The sequence below is a fragment of the Anarhichas minor genome, unplaced genomic scaffold, assembly GCF_050575085.1.
Source record: "Anarhichas minor isolate MPS153535 unplaced genomic scaffold, ASM5057508v1 ptg000017l, whole genome shotgun sequence".
Lineage (NCBI taxonomy): Eukaryota > Metazoa > Chordata > Actinopteri > Perciformes > Anarhichadidae > Anarhichas > Anarhichas minor.
This window is the reverse complement of record NW_027466463.1, coordinates 3,561,258-3,570,433: the sequence shown is the minus strand read 5'-3', so window position 1 is coordinate 3,570,433 and position 9,176 is coordinate 3,561,258.

Genomic DNA, 9,176 nt, shown 5'->3' with positions numbered 1-9,176 from the left:
ATTGATCGGGCTGTCGATATTGATAGACGTCAGAGCCACACCGGGCTGGTAGATTAGACCTCAGCTCAGGTTGTGGTTGGTTGGAGCTATGCTTGGAATCATGTGAGGTCACCAAAGTCTCTATGCTAATAAGAGTCATAAAGGTGTTGTATTAGGGACAACAAAGTCAACAAGAAATTGAGGGTTTTTCTTTTTAATATTCTTTCTTTTGTCTTTTTTTAAATGGTAAATGGACTGTACTTGTATAGCACTTTTGTAGTCTTCCGACCACTCAAAGCACTTTAACGCTACATGTCATTATTCACCCATTCATAGACTTATGACAGGGGCTACCATGCAAAATGCCACCTGCCTATCAGGACTAACTAATCATTCATACTACATTCATGCACTGCAGACACAGCCTACAGAAGCAATTTGGGGTTACGTGTCTTGCCCAGGGACACATCGACATGGACTAGCGGAGCCGAGGATCGAACCGCCGAAGGATGACCCGCTCCATCACTGAGCCACAGTCGCCATACATAGTGATTTGCCACACTCCTTCAAAAAAACTAACATTTAATTAGTTAACTACAGGATGGCATTTTGACAAGAGATTTACAGGAACATCAACAACAACAGAATACAAATATACAAAACTATCTACAGTGGTGCAAGACTTATACCGTACACCTGCATTCATTTTGACAGGCCGAAACATTTTTTGTCAAGCTTCACAATGATATCCGTGAAAGTGGGCTCAAGACCTTAGTTGGTCAGTTGCATTTTTGCCCCCTCTGTTTAAGCTTTATGTATCTATAGAAAAAAAGCAAACACAACTAAATTATTACTGGATACATGATGTGACCATATACAGCTGCTGTGTCAGGACCACAGACAGCGCTGTTTGTTGTAGGCTTTGCTTATGTCACAGCAGAGTACTGAAAGAAAGGGAGTGGTGGAGATCGATTGACAGACTCTGACAAAGTTTCTTGGCCTGTTTGCTTTTTGTGGTTGTAAATAGAACTTTCGGCCCCATCACAAGGGAAATGACAGGGAAGTGAAAAGACAGTCAATGAGAGAGAGAGAGACGCTTGTAAACAGCTGTTTCAAGGGGCCTCCCACTGCTGATTTTGACAGTAAGTGTTGTTCACAAATTAAAAAAATATGTGCTATAGGTCCATGGGCCCTTCAAAAGTGTTTTTTTTGTCTTCGCTTTCTTAACTCCCCTGCTGCATCTATGATCGCCTACAAACCACAAAAGACACATGTGGGCCAATTTTTGCGACAGAAAACAGTGCCCTCTACTGGGTCTGCTCAGTGCCCAAGCTCTCATTAAAAAACTGCCACCCAATTAATATTTTCATAGACACACACAAAAAAAATCAACTTATCACTGCCCTAAAACAGTGAAACTCAGTGAAACTCTGCCATATGTACTGCAGTCAAAACAACATGTGAGTCACCTGCCACCAGATCACAAGGACGCAATGTGGAAAGTTACTGATCAAAATAAGTGTTTTTTGCTAAGGAGTTACAAAGAATTCTCAAAGGTTATAAAATAATCCTAAAATGAATGTTGAAATAAAATGCATAAACCATTTTGAGGTATTTAGACTTGTGAAGAATGTTTACTACTATATGTAGTATAGTCAGTGGCGGGCCATGCATTTTATACCTGGGCCTTCAGTGCTGTCCTGCAGCTGAAACACCACCTAATAACCTCATGATGGCGCCACCGCTACGGTTATTTGTTTCTAGGGGTGTAATACTACACGTATTCGTATTAAACCGTTCGGTACGAGGCTTACGAACCGAACAATACGTTTGAATAATACTAGTGCATTTGGAAAATGCAGAAGCTGAGGCCCCGCACTTCTGGGAGGCTACGCTAAACTAGCTTAACAAACAATAACTCTGCTCATGACGGTATGCTTCGTAATTAACGGACAATGCATATAGTCCAAATCTATATAATTAACACAATGACAACAACAAACTCACAAGAACCAGTCACATATATTCATATGACAACAAAGCAACAAATCAATCCAGCAGACCTGCAGCAACACTCATTCTGCTACACACTCAAGGGCCATTCAGATATTAGATGTAAAAAAACAAACGCAGTTAACTTACCAAATGCTGTTTGTTGACAAAGAGTTTAATCCCACGGTTAAATCCCAACTCACAAATCCGTTTCTCCTCCTTCAGCCATTGAGTGTTAAGACAAAAAATCTACACCAAGCAAAATGCAAAAAATTTCGTAATTTCTTCCATATCTTTCAATTTAAACTCTTACTAATCCGACTAAGCCTCTGCTTAAGTTTCATTTTCCAATAGTCACGTGCTCGCCCACTGACCGATCACAGCACACGCTGCACCTGGAAACTGAGCTGCACATAATGCTGACGTACTTGTAGGCCAGCTAGCAGGCTCTGACACGTCAAAGAATACGCCCAACATGTCAAACTAAAGATCTGATTGGTTGAACACTATGACAATCAACAATATCGTCTCCATTCACTTAAACTGCAAAGGGATTCACGTGTGAGTCTGCAGGCCTCGGGCCTCTCTTCTTACCTAGAGACACAGAGGTGAGATCTGATTGGATAAAAGCTCTACTTAAAACAAGCTGCTGGAAGCAGAGCAACTGAGGAAGACAGTAGCTGTGCAATGAGAAAATAAGATAATGGGGAAAATATTTTTATAAATTATATTACATGTAAAAAGAAAAATAATGAAATCATAAAATAGCTATAACTTTGTGATTCTGTTTAGGCCAGCAGAGAAGGCCTTGAAGGCCCTGACGGCCCACCACTGATGTAAGTACAAAACAGGGTATTTTGTTCAGATTTATCATATTTCTAACTTTAATGAATCAGAGGCATCTTTGCTGCAGTGAAAGCAATGAAGCGTTGTCAGATGTGAGGATCCCTCCAGTTACCCGAACACTATAAAGCATTTATTGTCTGTGTTGTTGTTATTAGAGTGCAAATGCACACACTGAGTTGTCCGTAGGGGGTAGAAAAAGAGAAGAAGTACACAGTGGGGATGTGTAAAGCGGAGTTGACGCCTCTTACGGCCTGTTTCAGTGCCTATTTTATGGTTGTTAAAACAGCGAAATAGGCTTTTAATGCAGGCCGAGGCCAGATGTCGATGTCGTTTTGGGCCACTCCTCCCCTCCTGCCTCTGTGTGTACTTCATTAATCGAGATGTTAAAAGATTTATCTGTGTCTTCTGCTTTGTCGTTTCTTCCTCCTCTAACTCCTTTGCTCCCTGTTGTCCTCTTTTGTAATTAAATGGTTCAGGATGCTGCGCTGTGTGTGTGTCTCTCTCTGTGTGTGTGTGTGTGTGTGTGTGTGTGTGTGTGTGTGTGAGAGTATGCATGAAAGCAGCGAGAGAGAGGGGGGAGACAGACAGAGTTCCTTGCTCGCTGCTCTTTCTTTGTCTTTGCAGCAGATGCTTCTGTTCTGCCTTACCGGCCAAGGATTCCAACTTAATTAACACTAAATAATTAACTAAATAAACATGCTAAGCACAGCAAACTAACACACACACACACACACACACACACACACACACACACACACACACACACACACACACACACACACACACACACACACACACACACACACACACACACACTCATATGCTTTCCACGCCATCTTCATGGAGCTGGTCATTCGGAGCTGTGAGAAAAAAGAGAGGAAGTGCTGTAAGTGACGGTGGGGAAGCGTGTGGTGAGAAGACAAACTCATTTTCTAATCAGGGCATTAAGCAAATGTGCTTAATGCTGTCATTAATCATGTTGGACAGCACAGGTAGCATTCTAACAATAGTTTGTCTCCGAGGCCACAACTGTCTCTGTGTGCTGTCTGACACCCACATGTTGCCTTGGGAGTTCCTGGTGAAGCCAATAAAGGTCTCAGAAAGAGAGACATGTGGTTTAGTCAGGATTAGTTCAACACTTTGCCTTGTACCTATATACAGACAGATGAAAAACAATATCATGGTTTATTTCTATATTATTTTCACTCATTCATTTTCATTTAGATCCCCAGGCTTTATGATTTGGAGGCAACCTGTTAGAATATAAATTTGTGATCATTTATTTTATTTGAATTTATTCATCAATTGTATTAATTTCTCATGAATAGTTATATATTTATTACAGACATGTTTTAATTTTATGTTTTTAATGGTATATGGTATGCTGCTATTTTATCGATCTGCATTTCCACCATATCTCATTTGTCTTAATTATTACAAATGTTTGTGCTATATAGACAAAGATGGCACACTCAATCTGGAAACATATAATCAGGGATCTTTTATAAACGCTGACAAAAAAAGCGCATCTTGCTCAGCACCTCATCAAGCTCATGAAAATGTTGGTGGGGAAAAAAAAGTCAACGTCCCTTTGTATTTTTATGTTTAGTAAAATATTCAAACAAGAATAAAATTTTTTTGATGGTTGCACCATACATTTGAATAAAAATCTTCTAAACATCTTTTTGGAACTCTTTAGTTTGTAAAGGTGGACCCACCGGGGTGTGCAGCACAGTTTAGAACAGGGGTCTCAAAGTCCCGGCCCGCCACGTCATTTTATTAAATTTATTTTTTTTGTTTTAAAGTTAGACTTGATAATAAAAATATCCCTAGTCGAAATTATGAGATAGAAAGTCGAAGTTATGAGATATAAAGTCATAACTATGATAGAAAGTCAAAATGATGAGATTGAAAGTCAAAATTATGAAATACTTAATAACACAGTCACAGAAGCAGCTCTTTGGCTGGTTACTGTACACTTGACATATAAATGTATTGTGAGTACATTGAAGACTACTTTAAACTGGCTTTAAAACACATGAAATACTTCACGTGGGATTGTGCAAACGCACCCTTGAAAGGATTTTAAGCTTTGAACAAAGTTATTGTAATAACTTGTGTTTGATATTTGTGTTTGCTATTTTCTTTAATAGTTTGATCTTTGATAGAGTAATGTGGGTTTCTTAACCTAAATTAAAAGGATTTAAGTTATAATAACAAATGTGCTTAAATATATTTTACATTTATATAACTGCATGTACAATATTTTTACACTTGAATAAACAATAATCAAATGCAGAGAGTTATTTAACAATATGTTAGGAGTAGTTACATTTACAACCGGCCCTTTGTGGGCGACCATGATGCTGATGTGGCCCGGAGTGAAAATGAGTTTGAGACCCCTGGTTTAGAAGGTAAAGGGAAGAATGCAGTACAATTTAATGTTTATAACTATCAAATTGACCTTAGTGATGTCACAAATCTACAAAGTACAATAAATATCAGATACTTTAAGACTTTTACTCAAGTAGTATTCTAATAGGTGACTTTTACTTTTACTGGAGTCATTTTCCAGTAAGGTATCTTTACTTTTACTCAAGTATGGCTTTTGGGTACTTTATACACCACTGCACTTATGTAGCCTATTCCGTTTGGCTGGTGGGCTCCGTTTTATTTCTGGCTGATGCCTTGAATGTTGGTTAGCATGTTGAATGTGTTTCCATTTCATTCTCCTACACAGTGGACCAGTGTCGACAGAGTCCTTGTCTTGCACACCTCTCCCTCTCTGTAGATGTTGTATCTGACCGGGAACCCGCTCCAGCTCCAGCACGCCTTGTTGTGCTAACCTCATCGAGTGTTGCTGACGGCGTGCGGCTAAAAGTTGGTTTTGCATTACCTGCACCAATCTACAAACCGTGTATTCTTTTTGCGACTGCGTGCATCGAAGCATAGACACAAACCGTTACAGCCCTAGCGTGCGTACGCCATGTGTGCCAATACGCGTGCATGTCTGTGTGCACTCCAGGGGCCTGCCTTCATCAGAACTCAGTCAAGTGTGTGAAACGGTGATGTGATCTGGTCCAGAGTGACATGCCTTATACCCTCACACACACACACACACACACACACACACACACACACACACACACACTGCTCTGCTTCAGTGTGGCCCAGAACAATAAGGGCTCATTTGGCGAAATTAATCTGTCTGCCACTGAGGGTCTTCCTCTGAGGAGCCTAATCGCACTCAAATAAATGACTAAACTGTGTGTGAGTGTGTGTGTGTGTGTGTGTGTGTCTGTGTGTGTGTGTGTCTGTGAATGAACAGGCAGAGAACACAGGACAAACAGGTAGAAAGTACTTTACAAGGCAATTCCCAGCATTTGAGGCCTCATCTGGGCTGTTGAGGGGCGGCCATCTGGGATGCTATGCTTTCAATCCCGTATAACCCCTGGTCACCCACCCAACCTGCACCACTACACCAACCCAACTACTCCTGGTGCTGGTTCCAGCACTCCCGATCTTATAGCTTCAGCAGCAGCAGCAGACTGCAGTACTGGTGTGAATGGTGGTAATTAATGGATTTACACAGTGAGCTCTTGTCAAACACATGCCCAGGGCAGGGAGTTATCCCAGCACACCACGACGATTAAGTTCTTACACACACACACACACACACACACACACACACACACACACACACTCACTGGTGAATACAGCTCTGAGTCCCTTCGATATAAAAACCCACCCGCATAGTTCCACCACAACGAGACACACACAGGCAATTACCTCGACCTGCAGGTCCTTCACTGGGGCACTGGGATGGGTAAAGGGACCATTGTGTGTGTGTGTGTGTGTGTGTGTGTGTGTGTGTGTGTGTGTGTGTGTGTGAGAAGGAGAGAGACATGATGATTTTTTCCGCAGGCAGACAAAGCTGTGAAAATGTATTCGGAACAAGGGATTCTGATACAGACAAGATAAGATAAGATAAGCCTTTCTTGATCCCCAGAGGAGAAATTCAGATGTTTCAGGAGCACAAAAACTGAAATAAGTTCAGATAAATAGAGAACAGTGTTAAAAAATAAACAACTATAGGAATATAAAAGAATGACCAAGGCCAGGAGGGCTCTACAGCTAGTGATTAAAACCACCCAGAACATGATTGGTACCATCTACACAGCTTCAGGGAGAAGAGGAGCCTGAGAAGAGCTAAAGGGCTATTAACGGAGAGGCTGGGTTGGTTTTAGTGGGAAGGACTGAGTGGACTGGTTATAGTGGACTGGTTATAGTGAGACAGAGTGACTGAGTGGACTGGTTATAGTGGACTGGTTATAGTGAGACAGAGTGACTGAGTGGACTGGTTATAGTGGGACAGAGTGACTGAGTGGACTGGTTATAGTGAGACAGAGTGACTGAGTGGACTGGTTATAGTGGGACAGAGTGACTGAGTGGACTGGTTATAGTGAGACAGAGAGACTGAGTGGACTGGTTATAGTGGACTGGTTATAGTGAGACAGAGAGACTGAGTGGACTGGTTATAGTGGGACAGAGTGACTGAGTGGACTGGTTATAGTGAGACAGAGTGACTGAGTGGACTAGTTATAGCGGGACAGAGTGACTGAGTGGACTGGTTATAGTGAGACAGAGTGACTAAGTGGACTGGTTATAGTGAGACAGAGTGACTGAGTGGACTAGTTATAGCGGGACAGAGTGACTGAGTGGACTGGTTATAGTGAGACAGAGTGACTGAGTGGACTGGTTATAGTGGGACAGAGTGACTGAGTGGACTGGTTATAGTGAGACAGAGTGACTGAGTGGACTAGTTATAGCGGGACAGAGTGACTGAGTGGACTGGTTATAGTGAGACAGAGTGACTAAGTGGACTGGTTATAGTGAGACAGAGTGACTGAGTGGACTAGTTATAGCGGGACAGAGTGACTGAGTGGACTGGTTATAGTGAGACAGAGTGACTAAGTGGACTGGTTATAGTGAGACAGAGTGACTGAGTGGACTGGTTATAGTGAGACAGAGTGACTAAGTGGACTGGTTATAGTGAGACAGAGTGACTGAGTGGACTGGTTATAGTGGACTGGTTATAGTGAGACAGAGAGACTGAGTGGACTGGTTATAGTGGGACAGAGTGACTGAGTGGACTGGTTATAGTGAGACAGAGTGACTGAGTGGACTAGTTATAGCGGGACAGAGTGACTGAGTGGACTGGTTATAGTGAGACAGAGTGACTAAGTGGACTGGTTATAGTGAGACAGAGTGACTGAGTGGACTAGTTATAGCGGGACAGAGTGACTGAGTGGACTGGTTATAGTGAGACAGAGTGACTAAGTGGACTGGTTATAGTGAGACAGAGTGACTGAGTGGACTGGTTATAGCGAGACAGAGTGACTGAGTGGACTGGTTATAGCGAGACAGAGTGACTGAGTGTACTGGTTATAGCGAGACAGAGTGACTGAGTGGACTGGTTATAGGGAGACAGAGTGACTGAGTGGACTGGTTATAGCGAGACAGAGTGACTGAGTGGACTGGTTATAGTGAGACAGAGTGACTGAGTGGACTGGTTATAGTGAGACAGAGTGACTGAGTGGACTGGTTATAGCGAGACAGAATGACTGAGTGGACTGGTTATAGCGAGACAGAGTGACTGAGTGGACTGGTTATAGCGAGACAGAGTGACTGAGTGGACTGGTTATAGGGAGACAGAGTGACTGAGTGGACTGGTTATAGCGAGACAGAATGACTGAGTGGACTGGTTATAGTGAGACAGAGTGACTGAGTGGACTGGTTATAGTGAGACAGAGTGACTGAGTGGACTGGTTACAGTGGACTGGTTATAGTGGGACAGAGACGCTGAGTGGACTGGTTACAGTGGACTGGTTATAGTGGGACAGAGATGCTGAGTGGACTGATTACAGTGGACTGGTTATAGTGGGACAGAGACGCTGAGTGGACTGATTACAGTGGACTGGTTATAGTGGCACAGGGATGCTGAGTGGACTGGTTACAGTGGACTGGTTATAGTGGAACAGAGACGCTGAGTGGACTGGTTATAGTGGGACAGAGACGCTGAGTGGACTGATTACAGTGGACTGGTTATAGTGGGACAGAGACGCTGAGTGGACTAGTTATAGTAGGACAGAGACGCTGAGTGGACTGATTACAGTGAACTAGTTATAGTGGGACAGAGACGCTGAGTGGACTGGTTATAGTGGGACAGAGACGCTGAGTGGACTGGTTATAGTGGGACAGAGACGCTGAGTGGACTGATTACAGTGGACTGGTTATAGTGGGACAGAGACGCTGAGTGGACTGGTTATAGTGGACTGGTTATAGTAGCACAGAGACTC